Source organism: Bombyx mori, chromosome 7 (assembly GCF_030269925.1).
Source record: "Bombyx mori chromosome 7, ASM3026992v2".
In the NCBI taxonomy this organism is placed as follows: Eukaryota; Metazoa; Arthropoda; class Insecta; order Lepidoptera; family Bombycidae; genus Bombyx; species Bombyx mori.
In genome coordinates, this window is record NC_085113.1 from 7,838,424 (window position 1) to 7,863,422 (window position 24,999).

The 24,999-nt window shown below is 37.2% G+C and overlaps 1 protein-coding gene and 1 long non-coding RNA gene across 3 annotated transcripts in view; both read right to left on the reverse strand.

Moving 5' to 3' along the window:
* Positions 1-20,281, reverse strand: part of LOC101743950 (atrial natriuretic peptide receptor 2) — a 40,935-nt gene extending 20,654 nt beyond the window's left edge. For both annotated transcript variants that reach the window (XM_004931358.4, XM_062669409.1), the window contains exon 1: positions 20,151-20,281. The gene's annotated coding sequence lies outside the window, so the exon portion shown is untranslated. The remainder of the gene's footprint in view (positions 1-20,150) is intronic.
* A 2,174-nt stretch (positions 20,282-22,455) lies between these two features.
* Positions 22,456-23,370, reverse strand: LOC134199189 (uncharacterized). Its single transcript, XR_009973571.1, has 2 exons — positions 23,019-23,370; positions 22,456-22,684 (listed from the first exon to the last, which is right to left on the reverse strand). It is a non-coding gene; the product is annotated as an uncharacterized LOC134199189 (long non-coding RNA).
* Positions 23,371-24,999: the final 1,629 nt, after the last annotated feature.

Consider the following 24,999-nt stretch of genomic DNA (forward strand, 5'->3'; position numbering starts at 1 on the left):
AAGCCAATGGAATTACAGACATTCAAATGGGGTGATAATTTGTTTTAATGCCTTTACGTGGCGAACGGTTATTTACTAATTCAAGGCTTTTGCATCTTTTAGATTCTGGCTTTTAGTGAGTCTTTTAGGCATCTAAAATTATAAATCGTAAATGCAATAATTTTAAACTTGAACTACGCTAACAAATAATGGTGGTAGAAGGCATACAGCAGCGGGTATGTAACCTTTGAAACAAGAGCTCAACAAGAATGTTAAGTAATAATGACTAGAGGTCCCGCAGAAGTCGAAAATCGACTATAATTAATTGGAATTGTAAGTTTGTACACTATTATGATTGTATTTTATACAAATTTCGCCAAGACTACACTACAAAAAATATTAATAAAGACAAACAATATTTAATCTTTTCTCAATTTGACAACAGACGTCAAGAACAAAAGTTTGACAATAAATAGTATGCATGCGTGTGTGCGTCAAATACATGGTATGTAGTGTTTGTAATGTTTTCTTTATTGATTTAATGTATCTTTTATGCATTATTTAAAAAAAATATTAGCATTGTGCACTTCCTCTTTATATTCTCTATAAGTGTGGGAAATTTCATACTCCTCCGTCCGCGCAATTTTCGTAAAAGGTATTGCTTCACGTATTAATATATAGATTACGTATAACAATGAACACGTAATTACTAAGGGCTTTGAGAAATCGATTACTAAAATTAACTTTTGAAGAGATGACAAATCAAATCTCATCTAATTACGAAGCTGAACTTTATCGAGTGTGAAAATTTAATATTTAAGCGAAACGTTGCCTCGGGAACTATAGCTAAGATATCCTTGCGTTCAACGCTGCTATTAATAACACCGTGCTCAGTTTGGCAGGCTTCTAAGTGGACCATTAAAATTTATCTCAATCTCCTTGAAACCGTCCACACCTAAAGAGACTCAGCTTAGGTATTATAGCTGTTTTGGCCTAAAATCAATATTATTATAAGTATTAGACGCTAAACACATCAAATACTTTTATCTTGTAAACTTATGTTTTTTTTTAATGAATATGTGTTAATAATTTAATACTATATTACAATGGTTTTTTTTTAATTTATTGCTTAGACGTGTGGACGAGCTCACAGCCCATCTGGTGTTAAGAGGTTACTGGAGCCCATAGACATCTACAACGTAAATGCGCCACGCGTCTCGGGTACTTATTCGGTACTTATTTATTACTGACGCAAATTATATTTTAGCGGGTTTCATTTTTTATTACACGATGTTATTAATTTACAGTGGAATCATATTTTTTTTTTATTTTTTGTTAACAATATAATTTTCTGGAAAATTTAATCAGAGCGCAAATCACAGTACATCTTACTCGATTTAGACAACTAAATAGTTTATCGCATTTCGATTTCCAAACTTTATATTTCGTGAGTGCTGTAATTACGAATTCCGACTAGAAGGAACGAAGTACCCCGCTCTTGTTAGAAGTTTAACGCCTCGGTTCATTATCTGTTGTTTCTTGTTGTTAATTACAAAACTCCGGGTCGCCATTGCCGAGCTGCACGAAACTTAAAGAAGCTTTTTTGTCGCAAAAAAAAAAAAAAAACAGCAACTATACACTCGACCACGGAAGTAGGGTAATGATTTCTTTATTTAGCAGCTTTTTTCTTTATTTTCTATTTTAGGGGTAGCTCTAGATAAACTTGTCGCGTGAGCTCTACCTTTCGGTGTTTGGTCGAAATTCAGTTGCTATAATATCTTCAGGAGTGTTTAGGCAATTTGTCCTCTTTATCAATTTTATTATCTAATATTTAAATTTTCATTACAAGTAATTTTTACGAACAATTTAAGTATAGATTAAATTTGCATCAATTTCATATTCTATCTATCTCTACATGACTTCTAAATAAATCATTTTTTGTTTATATCGTAAATAATGCACTTGTAGAAATAAGAATGCGTTTTATTGTAAAACAATAACAATTATAATGAAAGGAACTTCAACATAAGTAAGTATAGATTAAATTTGCATCAATTTCATGACATTACATGACTTACTTCTAAATAAAGGATTTATGTTTATATCGTAAATAATATACTCGTAGAAATAAGAAAAAAGAAAAAATTGTAAAACAATAACAATTATAATAAAAGGAACTTCGACTTCAGTTGACATCGTCACTGACATTATTCTTTGACAAAAAAACAAATACAGACTCACAAACTAACGGTCCTCTTTTTGCTTTCCTTCAAGTCTTTTTCATTTTTAGATTACAAATTTTCCTAAGCGAAGTTAATGAAAGGGCAGCTAAATATCAGCTCTGACAATAGATGACCTATAACAATAACTATTTAAGTATGACTATGTGAAAACAGTTGAACTTTGGAACGTGGTAAGTTGGATGGAATTAAAAACTAACAAACTATTTTTATTTTCAAAGACGTCGCACTAACTTCTAACTCGCACTAACGTCTACAGAACTCAGATGTTATTTGAAGAGAAATTATTTGACGAGCTCACTATAGCTAGCGATGACATGCGTTAAGGTTGGTCATAGCTAAGCTCATTATACTACTTTTATGGTTAAAATCGCGTATTTTTCTTCTTCATTATATTACTTTCAAAGTTTAGTTCACGTTCAGAATTATTTTACAGTTTTCTTGGTTACAAACGACTGAGGTGATATGTTATTCCATGACTTTTGAATATTATGCTAACTACCGTCTATTTTTCTATATATCAAAATGAATTGCTGTTCGTTAGTCTCGCTAAAACTCGAGAACGGCTGGACCAATTTGGCTAATTTTGGTCTTGAATTATTTATGGAAGTCCAGGGAAGGTTTAAAAGGTGAGAAAATATAAAAAATCTCGGAATTATATAAAAACAAACAATTTTGTTTTTCCTTTGATGTGTATTTTATTTATCGATTGAGGCACTACGAAGTCTGCTGGGTCAGCTCGTTTTTCTATAAAAATGTATCTAGACTTTTTCTAAATTAAATATTATTAAACGTTTCATTTCACACAAAGCGAAATAATGTGAGGTGCGGCAGTTTGTTTGACTTGGTATTTTACCTTCACTATAACAGGATGGGATGGAGGGGGAGGAAGGCGTCAGAATTACGAACGGCATACCTTCAGAATGTCCTTTCGAATCCTCTCGCTCAATTCTCGGTGATTTTAGAGACACCAAGCACCAGTCAGAGTAGACCGCGGGCCCAAGGAATTTTAGGGCCCTACCGCACTAAACGACTCCCCTGCACTCTTATATCCGACGTCCGATCTCCGTCCGGGGTCAGAACCCGGTCAGAGTAGGGGGATTCCCGCGGTCAACACTACAACCAGACACGCGGCGCCACCCCGAGGACGTCCGACCGGCGGGTCGTCGAGGCGATAGTCGACGACCAACGACGCCGGTTTCCGCTCTACGTGCGACCTAAACCAATGACACAACCCACATCGTGATTCCGATTCGGTGGTAGATTCAGCGAAACACTGCTTTCGCTAGGGCAGGTGTTAGCAAATTCTCTCAGACCACCACCCCAAGCCCACCAGTCAAATTGAAGACAGAATAGCCTCTCAAGCCTACCCGCAGATAGGTAAACAAAAAAAAATACCTCAACGTTCGGCATTCACTTTGTCTTAAAACTAAGCGAGTCGAGTTCGTAAACTAAGATAGTAAAATGACATCATATTTTCCTTTACAAAATCAAACGGTAAATGTAAAGAAGTCAAACCAAGAAATCGTATTAAAGATTTACCTCTCAACAATTATAAGAAAGCTTATCGAGTTTTTCTTTCAAAGCCTTAAAAAATTTCTAAAGAGCCAAATAACGAAAGAGAAAAGCCAGTGAAAAGATTGGGCGTTATAGTTAATTCTTTTATAAAAGATAAAGGCGTAATCTTATATGGATGCCACGCAAAAACAAAAATCAGAAGACCGAGAAAAAAAAACTTCAGAGGTGTCAAGGGACACCCGGATGGAACGAAGTTCCTTTCGATTAATTAGTGAAGGAATTGTAATTTTTTTTTAAGTTATAATAATAAATTACGGCATTATGAAGAAGAAAAAAACAATACTATGAACTAAATTACTATTGTTGAAACGCTATCTCGAGAAACTGTACTCATTACGCGGACCAATCGGATACGAGCAATGTCACGCGATAAGCGCCTACACGTTGATTGGTCAGAATGACGGATCTAAAAAGTGTCGTGACAACTTTTCGTAAGAATTTCTTCCGTCTAGCCCCCTTTCACAACGCGCGATAAGGAACTTCGTTCCAAAACCAGTTTATTTCTAGAATGCATTAACGTAATACTCAGAACATTTAGTGGCACATATGTATGAAGTAGTTAAGTTTATTACGAACCGCCCCTTCGCACGAAGGTTTTCGCATTAACGTAACATTTATTGTGTTAGTCGGTTACTGTGTTTGCTGAAATAGGTCGTTTTGTTCCACTTAAAATTATATTACGTTCTGGACTACGAAACAAAGCTGATCTAAGTACTGCTTTGTGAATTTTAATCGCTCGCATGTCATGAATGAATTAATATTCAAAGAAAAAGCATAAAATGAACTTGTACTTGCACTACTTTTTTTTTTTATTGCCTAGATGTGTGGACGAGCTCACAGCCCACCTGATGTTAAGTGGTTACTGGAACCCATGGACATCTACAACGTAAATGCGCCACACACCTTGAGATATAAGTTCTAAGGTCTCAGTATAGTTACAACGGCTGCCCCACCCTTCAAACCGAAACGCATTACTGCTTCACGGCAGAAATAGGCGGGACGGTGGTACCTACACGTGCGGACTCACAAGAGATCCTACCACCAGTGATTACGCAAATTATAATTTTGCGGGTTTGGTTTTTATTACATGATGTTATTCCTTCACCGTGGAAGTCAATCGTGAACAATTGTTAAGTACGTATTTCATTAGAAAAATTGGTACGCGCCTGCGGGATTCGAACACCGTTGCAGCGCTATATACGAATGCACCGGACGTCTTATCCTTTAGGCCACGGCGACTTTAGAAATGTACAAAATGTACACCTCGTTGGAGGACTATCCACGCTGCGCTTTCCTGCAATCCTTAAGACTATGTCAGCTACCTTAGACGCACCGACGTCGCGAAAATCCACTGGATGCAGACTGTGCAAGACTGTGTTCGTTATGGTGAACCTTGGGGGAGGTCTATATCCAGCAGTGGACGTCTGATAATGATGAACGCACACCATTTGTTTGGGGAACAAAAGAATTTAATGTAATAAAAAAATTAATAGGTGAGGAGATATTTTCACACGAGAATTTTCCTCTTGCATACTAAAATAAGTGAAAGATGGTTTAAAACGTAGAAAAGTGTACAATAAAATACATAAAATAAAGACTGTGTACATAGAACCAAACTAATTAGTCAAGTGGAAGCCCTTAAAGATCACTGAATGAATGTCACATGAAGTCTGTTCCGCCCTTCAAACTAGAATGCATTATTGCTTCGCATCAAAAACCAGCAAGATGATGGTACCAAGCCGTGAACCATGAATTTCATTTGTAATTAATACTTTAATAGTACTAGTTACACTAAGAAAACGTTTCTTATATTTTTACTAACCAATAACTATTACCTAAGCAACGTTAAGTAAATAAGTATGGGGCATTAGGTGCGGCGCCGGTTATAAATGTAGACGTTAAATTTACGATCCCGTGCCAGCTACGATATGAATACGGTACTAACTGATTAACAAAATAGATTAAAAGTTTATTGCCCGATATCAAAATCGCTAAGCACTGGTCCTTTCTCTAATACGGTAGTTTTTTTCAAATTTTAAATTCAAGTATCACACACATCATGCCTCACTTGAATTCGAAAAGGTGTGAAGATTCATAAGCCAAATAAACTTTAAACACACGCTACTTATCTCTAGTTAGATTATAAAGTTATAATTTTGGAAGATGACTATTATTATAAATTTTATCGCTGTAAACTTGTTGAATTTATCACCATTCTCCTGTCCCTCCCCCACCTGGTCCCTTCCCACAGTCACCTGGATCGACACAAGATGTTTTCTCCTTCCATACTCGTCTATCACAATATGATATATTATAACATTTCTTCGCCCACTCCCCTCTTACTCATATCGTCTTTCACGCAATCGTGCGTGATTTGTTTCCAATTATATATGTTCAATATAATAATGCGTTTAGTATGATGTTGTCACTGCCGCGCTTTTGTAGTGCATCCACAATGTTTGCGACATCTCACACCGATGACTTCTTTGCAATAATGCGGAAGAGAAGTGCATCGTTATTGCGTCGAGTCCGTGACAGTGGCAATAGTCTTTTGAAAATCATATCGAGGGACTGCTGATTAATAGCCTTTGCGGCAGGCACTTGGAAGGAGAAAAAAAAATGTAACGATATCAAATGTATATAATGATAGTTATGTGTTAGATTTTTTAAGTTACTAAAATAGATTATAAGTAATTCTTACTAACAAAATGTTATGGTTGTTATGGAAAACTGAAATAAAGTATAAATAAATAAAATAAATATATAGTTACGTAAAAATATGTACATATTAATAAATAAATAAAAACATTTATTTTCCCAAATAATAAATAGTTGTAGGTATTGCGAGACGCGTTTTACGCAAGAGCATCCGGGTGATGGAAGGCCGGCTATCCTCGACCCACGCTGGTTCTGGCCCAGCGGGGTATTCCGTAGGGTAACCCACTCTAACCGGCGCCATCTAGGCGGGCTTCGGACAGTCTGCCGACCGAGAGGGCTGGTGGTCGTGGCGCCGACGACCGCCAGTCTGGCGTCCCGAGGGGGAGGGTGATGGGAGAGATGTGCTCCGCACTAAACGCTTCACTTTCCCCCCTTTGCCTTGTCATGAGTTCTGTCTCATGCGAGGTTTGGACGTTGGTTGTTGAGCAACAGGAGGTTTTAGTCAGTTCGACTCTGACATACCCCGCCCACTATCCCCAGAAAAGGGCGGAAGTCCGGCGATTTCCTCCTGACCAAAAAAAAAAAAAAAAAACGGTATTGCGAGAATCTTCTTTCAACACGCACAAAACAAAGCAATTCTCGGGACAATATCCAGCAAAAGCTATTCGCCTGACAAAAGCCGATAGGCAGATAGTTTTACACGCAAAAAAAATACGACAATTTTATTATCCTATTTGAAGATCGTCGCGGCGAAAATGCCTACAAAAACATTTTCGTCGGGTCGATGTGAAATAACTCTGTAAGGTAGAACAATAGTTGTAACGATCACGACAAATGCTTAGGAAATAATGAGTTGAACTTAGGATCGGTTCGGTCATTGATCGGTAACGATTTGGATCCCGGCCAGTGTTCAGTCAGCGAATCTGTCACATAGACATATAAGAGGTCGCTCCGTGAAGCCATTACAGGAGGAACGATCTCTTCTAATCTATTTTTTGTTTTTTTTCTTTTCTTTTTCCTACCTAAACTGGATAGCCTTGGGAGGGTATTCCAACGTAACCTTAACTAGTAGGTGAGCTCACGGGGCTCAAACCTTACGACGTTGCTAGCACGAACCCTAGCAAGAGCAGTTCTTCGCAGAATCTACTACCGAATCGAAAACGCGACCCTCTGAGAAGATCCGGCGAGAAACTCAATGGGCTGTGTCTATGGGTTAATTTACTCGTCAAGCCCTTCGTCGCAAGCGTCGGGTTCGACGAGAACGATGACCGGCTAATGTACTGCTGATTATCGATAGTACGGGAGAACTGACAATAATCCTGTAACATAAACTAGCGTTTTAGAAGATATGCGTTATTGCAAACCAATGCATTGTTTTTTGCAGATTCCAAACAAAACTATAGATATTTCCAAGAAACCAATAACTTTAAAATTTATAATCAAATGCCTTTGGTTTATAATACTGACAAATTAATCTATTGCTTTGCATGCTTAGACGCGGTTCACAGCCAACCTGATTTAAAATGGTTTTTGTTACGCAATGTTACTGCAATGAAGTATATCGTGATCACATACTAAGTAAGTATTTTTTGAGAAAAAAAAGAATATCTGCTTGAACTAACTTGTACTAGAACATCGGCAAAATCGAATAGGTTGATATGAGTAAAAAGAGCGTTTTATCAAGTCACACCAACTTCTTGTTTCATCTGAATCATTAAAATACCAGAATATTTTCCATGTATTTTTTATTTAAATATATTATTTTTTAATTCATCACCTCATATCCAATTAATAACGGTTTGATAATGTTACACACATATATTAGAGCAACTTAGAAAGTCTCTGTCTTATGTTGACGGCAAAAAATCTTCCATGAAATCTGTATAATAATGTCGGCTCGGGGACATCGCGGGAGGCACGACCCTCTGCCAAACAAAAAAAAACAATGTCTATGATAATTTAAGATTTCAACATAAATGAAATACGACACACTTATTGAAAACTAAATAAATAAACAAAGTTATTGTTAAAAATGTTTTTACTAATTTTATATATAAACAAAGCAATTTAAAAAAAAAAAAAATTATTAGGCATTCGAAAAAAAAAGATTCAAAATTAAATGTCCAATTTATCACAACCTAAATAATTTCGTGATATTATTTATATATATAATAAAAAAACGGTCAAAATTTGCCAAAATCATGTGTACACATTAAAAAGATTTACGCGTCAATTTAGCTAAAGAGAATTAAGTTCTAGGGAGAAAGGTTCATTCACCTTATACTCTTAATACATCTTCTTGTTTGTATCTTCACCGTACAATATGCGAAATAAAGTTAATGCCGGTCCAATCGTAAGAACAGATAAATCTTGTCCGAATGAAGTATGGACATTTCCATATTGTGGCAAAAGTTGTGCTTTCCGATAAAATAATATTCTTGGCAGTTTTTCAAGAGCACTCTTGACTATAATGTCTACAGATTGCAAGCTGAATGGCCTTTGTTGAATTGCATTTTTGCTTTAGATTTTGAAATTGTTAGAGAAGATTTGTGTAATTTATCTTTTTGTTTTATTGCTGAGCCGACTTGTTTGATTTACTGTCAGCATTTGTCTTACTTGATGAAATTATGCTTAATTTAGTTCGATAAAAAAAAATGTTTTTAAATTTTTTTTAAATTCTTGAAACGGTTTTCGGATTTGAATTTGAATACCCGCCAACTTTGGACTCTCCGAAAGTGATCTTAAAATCTTAATGATAATTTAGCATCAAAATTAAGCTTACCACGTGCCAATAGAACCAACTTAACAAAACGAGGAGATTCTAAATTCCGTTGTATTTTTTGTGTTTGTCACCTTATAACTACGTAATTTTTTGTCGATCTTATACGCCGATTTGAAAGGACATACTTTCATGTAGGTCTTGTAGAAACTTCAGAAAGAACGGTTCAATATAAATATATTTTAAATATAATAACTGAGAAACGAATGTCATACTTTATTTTTTAATGAATGTGTATTTAAGTCAGTTTTTTTATTGTCTTATTTAAACGGCAGCCTGTACAATCACGGATCATTTTGTTCCGTAGAGCATTTGATAGCACTCCAATAAAATAACCCTTCAAATATTTTTATGTGACGATTTTATTCAGTCAAAATTTTTGACAGAAAAAATACATTCATTCAATTGCGACATTTCAACATCCTGCTCGGAGCGTTTCAAAGATTTTTAATTACATTTTATTACTTTTCGCTCGACAAGACGGCCCTCGAGCGTTAATCAGCTATATTGACTTCGCTTTTAAAATAAAATTCTATGACAGCACTGCAGTTGTCTGTATCATAAAATTGAAATTATCGTTTAAAATAATAAAGGACATGTTACGTATAAAATGTCATAGCGTACTAAAGTATTTCAATTAATCTAAGTGTTTATTTGTTCTAAGTCATCGAAATGATTATCTACAACGGATTGTTTTTATTGGTTTTTATTTATAGTAAAAAATTATTACTAAAACTATTACTGACTTTGTAAAATTAGTAATAATTTTAAGCTATTGCATAGCTTTTATCGCGGGCTTTGAGCGCGGCGACCGAATCAAGAAATTCCGTAACGAAAATAAAACCTAACACCCCCATTCCGCCTACCATGTAGCTCGCGTTCAACAGATTCACATGTTGCACTTGTGTAGTGTTTGTGAATAAGCGCACGACGCGACGTCGCACTGCATGCGCATCATGAAAAGTCTGCCCATCTGTCTCTCGCGCGGTCTAGCTTATTAGTGTGAACAAGACAGTTAGTGTTTTGCTTTTGTTAATGTTTATAAATATAGAAGCTGGAACGGACTGCATAGCGGCAACAATAAGCATGATAGTAGTAGTGCCTGCCCGCGCTGGCTACACTATGCCCTACCATGAGTAAAGTGAGCCAGCACGCTCGTATAAGCACCCTGAGAATACTGCTACTACTACAGATGATAATAATAATAACCCGGTGAATTAGTAGAATAATGTGAGTGACACGGGCAGAAGTAATGCTTACTACGCGATACGAACAAATTCGTTGTGACCGTTTATATATGACGCCCTGCGTGTCGTATCAATTTTTATTATTATTATTGCTTAGATGAGTAGACGAGCTCACAGCCCACCTGGTGTTAAGTGGTTACTGGAGCCCATAGACATCTACAACGTAAATGCGCCACCCACTTTGAGATATAAGTTCTAAGGTCTGAATTATAGTTACAAATGGCACAACTATACCAGAGCTCGAATCTAGATCGCTTTTACTAAGAAAACACGTACCGAATTCGTTTTCACGAATAAAATCCACGATCAAAGAACAACATCGTCTAATAAAGTTAAACACATCAAATCTTTTGAAGTTTTATGACTTCGCAAAGGTTTATGCTATCTTGTCTATGCATACCTGTTTTTTTTTTTTTTTTGCCCTTGTAGGCAGACGAGCATACGGTCCACCTGATGGTGAGTGGTTACCGTCGCCCATGGACTTCAGCAATTCCAGGGGCAGAACCAAGCCGCTGCCTACCGCTTAATACTCTCCACAAGCCTCGTTTGAAGAAGGACATGTCATAGCGCTCGGGAAACATCGTGGAGGGGAGCTCATTCCATAGCTGGTTTTTAAGGATGCGATAGTTGTTATGCAATTTAGGCTTCGATCTCATGTGTCAAGGTGAGTACTTTCACGTCATAACTACATGTGGGATGAGAGCTCGTCCATCCGTTGAGGGTAGTAAAAAGCTTATAATACTAGCTCTCTACTACTAATAATCTCATAAAACAAGCTGCTAATCTCATAATGAGCACTAACCTTACCGTGACCCGATAGTTAATGTGTATACGCTTCATTAGGTAAGTGTAGAAGAATCGCGTTACTTACACGCGATACAATGTATTGTGCACTTGTAATTAATTATGTTACGTGGATATACGTGCCTATTTCTGCCGTGAAGCAGTAATGCGTTTCGGTTTGAAGGGTGGGGCAGCCATTATAACTATACTGAGACCTTAGAACTTATAATTAAAGGTGGACGGCAGCATTTACGTTGTAGATGTCTACGGGCTCCAGTAACCACATAACACCAGGTGAGCTGTGAGCTCGTATACCCATATAGCAATAAAAAAAATTGTTTTGTGTATTACTCTCTTAATGTTTTTTTTTTTTTTTTTTTTTTTTTATGATTGAAAGTTTACTGGTGGCCCGAAGGCCTTTCCAGTTTCACCAGGACAGGTGGGCGAGCAAAGGCTCAGCCAAGAGGGGTGGGATTTGCTAACAACTGCCCGAGCGCCTCCGAAGGAGACCTAACAACTCAAGAGCAATTGTTTCGCGAATGAATCTACTACCGGATCGGAATCGCGACCCGCTGAGAAGATCCGGCGAGAAACTCAGCGGGCTGATGCATGGGTTAGGTTGCACGTCGACCTCTTTGTCGAGTTCGACGAGTACGGTTACCGGGGTCCCTAAGCCTGCCCCTAGTATTAGAGCTGAAGGCATCTAATGCAAAGGTTATTGGATCTGATGGATCCGTAAGGACGTGTCTAGGGCGTCGACGGTGACTGGCTCCTGCATGATCAGGATTCGGGGAGTAGTCAGCGGCGGCAACGATAAGGCGATTATCATGACGCATAGCCTTATCGAAGTATCGTTCCGACGCTGACTTCATGTATTTCCGAATTGATTCGAGGCCCAGGTCGTCGTGTAGGTCAACGTTCCTCACGAACCACGGAGCCCCGACAGCTAACCTGCAAAAGCGGGATTGTAGGGATTGGAGGGTGTCTATGTGTGTGCGGGCCGCGTGAGCGAACACCACACTCGCGTAAGTCATGACGGGCCTTATGCAAGTTTTGTAAAGTGTCACCTTGTTCCGAAGGGACATTTTACTCCGCTTACAGATCATGGGGTAGAGTCTACCGAGAATAAACGCGGCACGGTCACGGACTGATTTTATATGCGGGCGGAATGTCATCGATGCATCCAGGGTAACGCCCAGGTACTTGACCTTCCTGGCCCAGGGTATGGGTTGTCTAAAGAGAGTAATCGGGGGTGTGAGATTCCTCCTCCTAATCCGGGAGGAAATCCGTGTGGAGCTTCCCCTCTGAAATAGCACCGCAGTACTTTTCGCTGGGTTGATGTCTATGCGCCATTTTCGGAACCACTGTCCTAGGGCTAGGGCTGCGCTCTGAAGCTTCTTCGCGATTAGGGACTTATTTCTACTAGAATAGTAAACAGTCGTGTCGTCGGCGAATAAAGCTAAATGGGTCGGCGGCGATCGGGGAATATCGTTGACGAATAAGCTAAATAGGAGGGGTGAGAGGACAGAGCCTTGCGGGACTCCAGCTGTGAGAGGTCGTGGGGAGGAGCGGGTTCCCTCGACTCGATATCGAAAAGAGCGGTTCGACAAGAAGTCCCGTATGATGAGCACGAGACTATCCGGCACGCCCATGTTGAATAGTTTGAAAATCAAACCATTGTGCCAGACTTTGTCGAACGCTTTTGCGACGTCGAAGAAGAGAGCTCCCGTGTATAACGGTTTTGGTCGATTAAGCCCCACAAGAATGTGCTCCGTGAGGCGGTGCACCTGTTGAACGCATGAGTGATTTGTACGGAATCCGAATTGTTCATCGATAAGAATGCCCTTGGATGAGACGAAGTCTCTGAGGCGTTTGTAGAGCAGACGCTCATACAGTTTGCCTAGAGACATGAGGAGGCTAATCGGGCGGTAGCTCGTCGGATGATTTTTTGGTTTACCGGGTTTATGTATGCCGATACTCTCTTAATGTATTTTTTGAATGTAGTTCTTTATTTTACAATATTACACAATTATAATACAATATCTCTTATTTGAATGAACTAGGTCACTTTAGTGCAACATAACATTCGCATATATTTTATTATCTAGAATCAGGAACTATCTTGATTAATGAAGTAGTAAACAAATGCAATATATTGAGCTTGACCTTAACTTTTAGTGCTCTAAGTCTGTAAATTATGTGAATGCCATGACGACATTTCTTTATTATGTATTAAATGGCCCTCGTTGTATTAAGATGGCCTTGAAGCTAATGTGGTACGTAATTTTTTTGGAGCATGCGATCTTAGGTTACGATTTAGACTCTTAAAAAAACGACTTTGATGTTAAATTCGTCGATGATATTATACGGTTCCTAATCTAATAGAAGATTTTAATGCAATTAATCACTTTAAATGAAATTAATCACTGTGATGTTTATGGTAATTTCGCGCATTATCATCATCATCATTCTCCTGCCCTTCTCCCACTTACCTGGGGTCGGCGCAACATGTCTTCTCCTTCCATACTCTTCTATCATATACCACTTCTTCGCTCACTCCCCTCTTACCCATATCGTCTTTCACGCAATCCATCCATTTGTTCTTAGGTCTACCTCTTCCTCTATATCCTTCCACATTCATGGTTAACATTTTCTTACCAACCTCATTTTCATCTCGTCTCATCACATGTCCATATCATCCCAAACGCGCACTTCTCAGCTTCTCTGTCACAGGTGCCACTTTCAGACTTCCTCTAACATATTTATTCCGTATTCTATCCATTCTCGTTACTCCACACATACATCGCGACATTCGCATCTCTGCTGCATGCAATCGCCTTTCATCCGCCACTTTAGTGGTCCAACAAGCTGATCCATACAAGACGGCAGGCCTTATTAAGGTCTTATATATCTTCCCTTTTAGGGGAAGAGGAATGTGTGAGTCACATGTGGTGCCCGTGACCTGCCGCCATTTCATCCATCCTGCGTCAATTCTGTGCCCCACAGTACGATCCAGTTCACCGTCACTTTGGATAACAGACCCTAGGTATCGGAATTAATATTACAATAATGTGATTAAGTGCTTTCCAAAATTTACATTACATACATATACGTTGGGAAAGGTAAAATTATTTTAAGCATTAAAACATTATGTTTACACTAGTAATGAGATACCCAAAACTTTTTTCTTAAGCAACTAAATTCGTCTCATGAAATAACAGTAAGATTACTTTACACGGTTTGCTTAAAAAAAATATATCGGGCTTAGGAACAAGAAAAACATTACAAAAAAAAGGCACCATTTTACTTATTAAAATTCAATTTTCATCATTTCAAAAACAGCTGACAAGTGAACTCTTAGCCCTAAAATCTCGAAGAGCCCGATAAAAGGAAATGAAACTGTCCCAGAGGAAATTGCTAATTTAATTTCAACATTTTATAGGAAACGGCCGGAGCTAACTGCAAATGCTGCTATAAAACTAATATCGTTTCTTCGACATATGCTCGAGACAAGGAAAACTGTGCGGACGCGGTATCTTTATTGGATTCTTGAACTAATTGTAATGTTAACGGCCGTCTGGTGTAGTGGTAAGTGACATGGTCACTACATAAGGGGGTCGCGGGTTCGAATCCCGCCAAGGGAAGATATTTGTATGATAAATATAAATGTATTTTCCAGGGTTATGGATGTGTATTAAATATATGTATGTGTATAATAAAAATCTTACATTTATTTCCGTTATCTGGTACCTGTAACACAAGTTCTTTACGAACTGAGACCTTAGAACTTATATCTCGAGGTGGGTGGCGCGTTTACGTTGTAGATGTCTATGGGCTCCAGTAACCACTTAACACCAGACGGGCTGTGAGCTAGTCCACCCATATAAGCAATAAAAAAAAAAGTAATTAAACGGTAATTACTCTATCGTGTTCCAAATATAAGTTTGTCATTAAAAATAATGGGTTACGTACTGATGTAAATAGCTAATATCTCAGCAAAAAACAAACGCTTAAAAACAATAGTGTTAAGGGATAATAAACGACCATCATTCGTAAGTATTTGTGAGCACACAAAATATACCTAACAATATAACGATAGCTAAGACCTTTAAATTAACACTTGAAAGTAATAATAGTAATTTAAAACCATTTTCCTAAAGCAAAACCTAAAATATGTTATAAGATTAGGGTTTGCACGTGCAGCACGATTCGTGCGGTATAATTAAAACTAACTAGAGGTCTCGCAGTAGTCGAAATTCGACTATAATTAATTGGAATTGTATAATAAGTTTGTATACTATTATGATTGTATTTTATACTTCTATAATCACAAATTTCGTCAAGGCTACACTATAAATAAAATATCAATAAAGACAAACAATATTTAATCTATTCTCAATTTGACAACAGATGTCAAGAACAAAAATTTGACAATAAATAGTATGCATGGGTATGTGCGTCAAATACATGGTATGTAGTGCGTGTAATGTTTCCTTTTCGATTTAATGTATCTTTTATGCATTCTTTTAAAAAAATATTAGCATTGTGCACTTCTTCTCTATATTCTCTTAAAGTGTGGAAAATGTCATACTCCTCCGTCCGCGTAATTTTCGTAAAAAGGGACACAAAGTTTTTGCTTCACGTATTAATATATAGATTTGTGAGACTTGCCGATACTAAATTCTTAGAATCAGATTTCGGACCCACAGAGAAATAAACACTTTTTCCTTCATCACTGTGTATGACTAAAAGTCTGTATTAAATGAGTTTTATCAGTATCACCCGGTTTTTATATACGGCGAACTCAAATTACCTAAACGTAAAAACTTAATGTATACAAAACACGCACTGCTCAGCTATTAAACGAAAATAAACTAACGGAAATCATTTTCTATTTTTTTTATACATAGACAAGTGAACCAGCTCACGACCTGCCTGTATTAAAGTAGTTACCAAAGACCATAGACATCATATACTTTTTTACTGGTGGTAGGACCACTTGTGAGTCTGCGCGGGTAGGTACCACCACCCCGCCTATTTCTGCCGTGAAGCAGTAATGCGTTTCGGTTTGAAAGGTGGGGCAGCCGTTGTAACTATACTTGAGACTTTAGAACTTATATCTCAAGGTGGGTTGTAAGCTCGTTCTCCCATCTAAGCTAAAAAAAATAATACTGAATGTCACTTTCCCCTTGAGACATTGAATCAAACTCTCAATGTTATTGTACCTATATAGTGGCTGTGTTACCCTTAAAATCGAATAGCATTACTGCTTCGCAATCGAAAGAGGCAAGGTCATGTTACCTACTTATGTAACTCCTAGATGCATATATCAGAATGACCAATGTCTCTCTAATAACTCTGAAATGGAACGTAATTTGTTTCTGAATAGTAATTAATACACACTGTGGCCTGTTTCCCTAGAGATCGTTAACTTCTATGTCAACAGCAACGTTGAATAAATAAGTAAATGAATGAATAGAAAAAAGAAAGGCAACTGACTCACTAATATCTAATTATAATACAGTAATTAGCTCTATATTCCCTTCGGCAATAATGTATTAAGAATCAGCTACCAATATTACAGAACGTAAGGTGATTTCTAATATATTCATCATTATTTAATAATAGTGCTAAGATTAATCAAACTGTTTTTTTTCTCTATAGATTGATTTGAACTGGATTATGGGCCACCAGTTGTGCTGTCACCAGAATCATCTATACTAAGATATGATGTCAAACACTAAATTATAATGTACAATGATTATCGCACTCACTTATTCGATACACAAAAACTGCTTCGCGATATAAATAGGAAAGGTTGGTACCTAACTGTATGTATGTTGACTTATAATACGCCCAATCACCAGATAATACGCCCACAAATAAATACTTAGAAATCCACCTTCACTTTTAGAAGAAAAAAAAAAAGGATTGAATCGCTTTAATATTTTATACTTCTTGGTGAACTGCGTGGGAAATATATCAGTTCCAATCAACTTTAAGAAATAAAAAAACTTAACATAACTTAGTGTGTTTTTGGACTTATGATAAATTATTGAATTTAGAAAACGATCGTGACGTAATATGTAAAACGTTAGAAGTACTTTAAGTGGTATGATTGTGCCTTGATTCGATTTAGGAATTCAAAACGTGTTTTGTGTATACATACTTATATAAGCATTCCAAAATGAATCACACGATGGAGGAACAACAACCATATCAGTCACCCGGTCACCGTCCTCGTCGAACCCGTCGCTTGCGACGAAGGGCTCCACGAGCGAATTAACCCACAGACATAGCCCACTAAGTTTCCCGCCGGATCTTCTCAGTGGGTCGCGTTTTCGATCCGGTGGTAGATTCTGCGAAGCACTGCTCTTGCTAAGGTCAGTGTTAGCAACTCTCCGGTTTGAGCCTCGTGAGCTCGCCTACACACGCTAGGGTAAGCTGACATAGCCTCTCAAGGCAATCAGCATAGGTAGGGAAAAAAAAATCAGTATCAGTGCTATATTCTTACAACATCTATTCATTCAAATATAAAAGACATACTTCCATCGTTTGCGAAATAGGCGGTAAACTTCGTATTGTGATTACTATGTGTTGAATTATTTGTTCATTTACGTAAAATGGTTCTTTTTTTTGCTCTCCATCATCCGAACCTAACAAAGCAATTATCGCGTGTAGCGTTCGGAACATGATCACATGCGTCCCTAAGGGGCGGGTCCATTACCACATTTATGGAGGAGGTCAACGAGGGTCGACTTGCGCGTCAGACCTCGACAGGAACTGAGGCGTTTCAAGTGAAAATTGTTAATTATGAATGTTAGTAATAAATCACGACTAAAGTTCTCGGCACGTATAACTTTAAATAGGGATGACGAGATATGAATTTTAAGAGCGCTTTGAGAGAATAATTCACTTGACTCTCTTCATGAATATCTTTGAAGATATTCAAGTTTTGATTGCGATCTAAACAACATTAGTTCTCAGTTAATAGTCATTTAAAATTATTATAATTTTTAAGCAGTAAATTTTACGTTAAACTGATAATCCTGCTAGAAGTAAGATAGAAGTCGCACATATAAATTTTAGCTTGAGAACAAATCTGTAGGTTTCATTTTTTAGTGTGCTACATTAACATCTGTAGGTAAGACGCCACTTATTTCAAGATTCAATTGTAGTGGTCAGTTCTTAATCTTATTTTATAATAGCCATTCCATCCTTCGAGCCAATACCTTAACTGCTATTAAAATAAGCAGAATAGTAGAACATGAGTAAGAGAAAAAATAATAATTCATTATAATCTAATATAAGTACCCAAATAATATACAACTATAAATATTTACTGACAGTAGGACGTCTTGTTAGCCCGCAGAGGTAGTTATTATTACCCTACCTATTTCTGTTATGAAGCAGTAATGCGTTTCGTTTTGAAGGTTAGGGTAGCCGTTGTACTGTATATGTATTAACGTGGTATATATCTATGGGCTTCAGTGACCACTTCACTCCAAGTGAGCTGTGAGCACGATCACCCATCACAGCCATGTATATACGTATATTGAGAGTAGCCTATTGTTTTCACTTCATCACAGCCATGTATATTTAAAGCAGCCTATTGCTTTCACTTCGTGAATAGTTTTTGATGGCGGCAATCCCAGATTTTCCAAGCGTTTCACACGGCGGTAGTCATAATTTGACGAACGTAAAAATGTCGTCACAGAAGTGAAGCACTACGAGGCTGTGTAAAACTGGTCAGTGGGAAACGAAGTCACCGACACGCTGACGTCTTTCGACGCGATGTAGTTACCATTGAATGACGTCATCGTTTTGAGAATAAACAAAGACTTTGATATCAAACCGGAATTTACTCAGGGCTGAAAATGATCGTAGCGTATCGCTACAGTATGAATTAATCACAATTGAGTTTATTTTGGTTAGTTTTAAAATAATTTACGACCAATGAATTTACTAATATTTAAAAAATAATAATTAAAAACCCTTTTCAAAGTTAACTGGAAATTAGTATTCTGAATTCTTCTTAACTGGATATTAGTATTCTGTCAAAATTAATTGAAAATTAGTATTTTAAATTTTAGTATTCTAAATTCTAAATTCTTTTTTTATCATCCTGGTGAAACCCGAAAGTGTATATTATATAAATTGGTGCAAATCTTCGGTTTAAATAAACGAACTGAGTCATTGAAAATTATGTTGAAAAACTTCGTTTCAGGAAAAGATGGAGGTCAAGCTAATTAAACCTCGTTAAATTAGTGACTAAATGCATGGCACAGTATAGAGAGTGGTATAACGAAAGCAAAATTACAGTAAATATTAATTACATCAGTGCTGACTGCTGGTGGTGGGGTGTCTTGTGAATTCGCGCGGGTTGGTACCATCACTCTGCCTATTTTTGCCGTGAAGCAGTAATGCATTTGAAAGGTCTCGGTAATTAAGTTATCGGTGTCTACGGGCTCTAGTTACCACTTATCGCCGGGTGGGCCGTGAGGTCGTCCATCCATAAAAGCAATAAAAAAAAACTCAAGCGACCGGCAAATTACATTACACGCCGCGCCTCCGCGATCATTGACCTATTTCTTACCCCATCAAACTTGCATTTAACTTTGTTACTTATAAAAATGAAACATATACAATCTTGGCCTACTTTCGGAGACGGTTGGTCTATTTTAATTTACTAATGGACCTGATCTAAGGGCACTGGGTAACGGTTCGATTGCAATTCAAAAAGCAATTGTACTGTCGATAATTAAGCTTCAAGTTAATTTGTAATAAATAAATCCATTGAAAATTTAATTGAAAAGCATCTAAAATTAAAATTTAAAACAAAAAATTGCCCAAAAAAAATATTAAAAATACTTTAGTGAAACTTACTGAGCTTTCCTTCGGTCCGAACAAACACAACACAAGTAACTCTACTAACGGCGGCGTGTATAATACCGTAGAGCTTGCTACGGCGCTACGAGTGTTGCGAGCTACGGTCCGATCGAGACTGCCGCGTAGACCCGGCCTACGAACAGTGATCGATGAGTGTTGGGTGGGCTATGTTTATACCCATCTTGATTTATGGATGTAGATGGCAAAATAATTTGACATGTGCTAAGTCCTCGCTAAGTTATCATTTTAAAAGTGTTACACTCCTAAGACGTGTTATGAAAATGTTGACACACTTTTAATTCTTCGTAGTCACGTAAAGCATGAAAGACGGGTGCACGCGGATCTTGAGATGGATATGTGGAGTGACAAGAATGGACAAGATAAAGAATGAGTATATCAGAGGAAGTGTAAAAGTAGCCCCGGTGATTGACAAATTAAGGAGCGGACGGTTAGCGTGGTATGGACATGTGATGCATAGAGAGGAGATGCTTGTGACTAGGCGATGTATGGCCATGCTAGTACAAGGTAGAAGGGGAAAAGTTCGACCGAAGAAGACATGGATGGAGTGTGTGAATGACGATATGAGAGAAAGAGGAGTGAGTGTTGAGATGACGGCTGATAGAAGAGAATGGAATAGAAAAATTCGCTGTGCCGACCTCACCTAGTGGGATAAGGTGGAGACAAAAAAGAAAGAAGATAGCTCTGATATTAACAAAAACTCAAGTTTTTTTTTAAAGAAGTGTCAAGATCTCTGCCGTCAAAGAACAAAATCAAAAATAATTTTAAAAAGATGTATGGTGTCGTAGGACACCGGATAGGAACGAAGTTCTTTATTATAAAAATATTAATTTTAAGTTCTATTCGAGGCATAAATAAAATAAAACTGGAAGTTTCGCAACAACCCACGATCATTCGGTAACGTGCGAACTTATTGTGGTACACTTCATTCACGGTTCTTTGCATAACAGTTAGTGTATTGTGTAAAACAAACGCTCTGAGATCGTGGTCAATGAATGATAAAGAAATGTTATTTTTTGTACGTTATTACAAAGTTAAGTCGTACACTGTGTGCATTATTACTTTGTATGTTATTACAAAGTTAAGTCGAACACTGTGTGCATTACAAATAAAAATCTTACGTTACGGACGTTTTTTCCCGGTTAGGGTACCCCTCCGCATCGTCCGATAAGGAATTTCGTTCCAAAAAAATCAATTAACTAATAAAAATCTTCTTAAAATCAGGTTTTCCTGAAAATGGTACACGTTGGAAATAAGGAGAATATAGGTTAGGAAATATAGCGAAGACACTACAACTACGAAAGTTAAATGCTGAGATGGTAGCAATAACTTGAGGTGGCCTAGTTCGTGAGCCGTTCCGACTAATTCACGTTGTTACTGTTAACACGTAAAATTCTTTGCCATTTTCAATTCTTGTTGTTGAGGTATAATAAAAGATAGTCTAAGCTACGTCACTTTATTTATATACTATAATTTCGTGTAAATTTCGACTACTCGTACCAATATTCATTTTCGGGTGCATACATTAAGTACCCCCAAGTGATTATAGTAATATACTCGACTATTTATCTGAAGAAAAAGGTACTCAATTTCAAACTCCTCGAGAAAGTCATATCGATTGCTTCTGTAGCATTACTGTAAGCACATATTTCCAAATGCAACTGCCTAGTTAAATGCATTCAGCTTGAAGCGTTTTGATTTGACACAGTGGGGGGTCGCATATATGTATGTGTTTCGGCAACAGCTCACATTAAGCGGGACTGTGGGCTGGCTTGCCCGTCTGCAATAATATTATTATACTTGATGATAATCGAGCTTTGCTCGGTTTTTTTTTTCGATAACGCCATCTTGTTGTGTCTTTAAAACGGTTAGTTGCCCTCAATTAAGAAAAATAGTATTATTATTCGCCAATAGATTTCGGGAAGAGTTGATTATTGAAAACACGAGTAAAACAACATTTTCTCAAAATAAATCGTAGCTAGATCGATTTATCGCCCCCGAAATCCCCTGTATACTAAATTTTATGAAAATCGTTGGAGCCGTTTTCGAGATTCAGATTATATCCATATATATTAATATACAAGAATTGCTCGTTTAAAGGTATAAGATAAGATATGTGTGTATGTGTATATGGATACAATAATAGTGTGTACACACTATGTATTTATATACATATTGTGCTTATATTATATTATGTATATTGTGAAACTGCATAACTTTGCTTTCTCACTACACCCACTACACTTTACTTCAATACAATTCGTACAAAATAAATGGGACACTGTCCTTTTATACATGTATATATTATTCCGGATACAATTTTTCCATACATGAATATGTAAGTCGAACGAAACCGCAAACATGCCCCGTGATGACAATTCCGGAATGTTTATTTAATCCCCGGCAGCCATGCTCGACGTGTGAAAAATAAAATCGAAATATCCCTTTGTTTCTTGCTAGAATAATTGAAGTTTCATTCTTTGTTTATCTTCATTCAACATTGTGCTGCCAATCTAGAAGTATTTCTCGGATTTGTAATAATATTATTTTCTATTTACTTTAAACATTAAGCTTCGATTTCGGACATTGTAAAAGAACATTGTCTTAAAAAAAACAAGGATATCGCGAATACAATATAGTATTTTTATGCTGATATGAATGAATAACTCTCAATGTCATCGGGTATTCAATCAATTCATCAATCATCATCAATTCAATGTCATCAATTATTTCGTGACGAAATAAGCAGGAGCGTGAAATTACATATGATATTATCACGCCCGATCACCAAATACCCGAGATAGGAATTAAAAGAAAGAGTATAGTATAACGGCTGCTAGAACAGACCCTGGTCGCATACTCGCCCTACTCTTCCGTTTGTCTCTTCTAATTTCTTCTTAGACCCTCGTTTGAGTTTTCTGATTGATCCTTTAATGATGATATGTACATCTTGGAACGAGTTTTACAAGAATCTTCAGTGGTAGCCATAGACTTAAGCGCACGTCTTATTATTGCCGTTGATCATTTATAAGCAAATAGAGACAACACAAGGTCGACCGCATTGATTTAGAAAAAAACAGAAGGTCAGCAATTCTTCGTATATAAACTAGTGTTTTTAGTTTTGTTAATCACGATTGATTGAACCAAACACTCATTTCGATTAATGAATGTTCGGTCGTATTCGTGAATGTCACTTTATTTATTTGAAATGTCACAATAATGATTGTTAAAGCCAATAGTGGCACTAAGCGCTATTGCACAACAGAATCGAGGGTCGAGGTCGAAATCGAGGTGCCGACCTTTTTGTTATTTCAAAATTCTACTTATGCAAACGTCTCAGCAAAAGTGTCTGTAAAGTGTAATTAGTCTGTAATTTATACTCGAATTTCTTCAATCTTTATAATTCGATCTCACTATCTACCAGTCATCTACCATCAATCTCAAGGTAAATTAATTGTTTCCCATTAATTCGCTTTCAAGGGACAACAAGCATGAATCCGTCGAGTATGCGTAATAGTCAAGAGATCCTTCGCAAAATTCCCAGGAGTATTTTAGGTAAATAGCCGAACCGCTTGTTCTCCTAGGCAAAATTTTGTGGCTACATAAACTCTCGACTACTGAATTACGTGGTTAACGGAAAATTGGCACTTGAATTTTCATAGTGATTACAATTTTGAAGTTTCCTTCCGAAGTATGTACTTATTGAATAGAGAATTGTTGGAAACGGCTTTTTTTTAATACGACATTAATGACGAATTAGTTAAAAACATAGGCCTATATAGTAAAAAAATAGTTGCTGTACGTAATATGTAGTTCGCTGCTGTCAAAGAGAACACGATTCAAATACAACCGACAATTGTACCTCGTACAATGTCTTTAGGCTGTTAATTGAATGCAAGCTTACTTCATTACTGGTGGTAGGACCTCTTGGGAGTCCACACGGGTAGGTACCACCACCCCGCCTATTTCCGCCGTGAAGTAGTAATGCGTTTCGGTTCGAAGGGTGGGGTAGCCGTTGTAACTATACTGAGACCTTAGAACTTATATATCGAGGTGGGTGGCACATTTACGTTGTAGATGTCTATTGGTTCCAATAACCACTTAACATCAGGTGGGCTGTGAGCTCGTCCATCTATCTAAGTAATAAAAATTAAAAAAAAAAGGGGTGTGGCTGTGTTATGGACACGGCCGTTTGTTGTACGTGAATACGTCTCGTAACGGGTAATAGTTTCTATATAAAATATTATTATTTATGTATGTCATAATCATAAGAAGTCCTCCGGGTATACATGTTTTGTTTATGATGGCAACTTTTTCATTTAATGGGTTCAGGAAATAAATCAACTAAACATATAATTACTGTATTATAACTTTATTTATTATAGGTCTTTGTCATAAGCCCGATGTTGATACAGAAGCGATTTCATCATCCATCTGCGTAATTTCAACCGTCCCAGCTGCAGATGTACTGGCACCGTCGTTGATCCGTTCGGCCGCAATCATTAATTTACGTTGCCGGCACTGCTTGACTCGATCATATTATTATGGTGTTTTATTGGTACCATTCGATTGCTGTTGAGATGCCCTTTCCAACCGTATACGATCTCTGTATTTCGATTTGGCTTTTCGACGCGTATAGGCCGACATTATATATTTTTGATATTATTTTTTTATTTTAACACCTTATTATATTCACAGTTACAATTTTACACTAATGTTATATATATAATCGATAGATTTTGACGAGAGCTAACGATTGAAAAAACTCTTGAATTTAATGCTGACACGTATCACCTTTTTATTGATTTTAAAGCTGTCTACGACAACA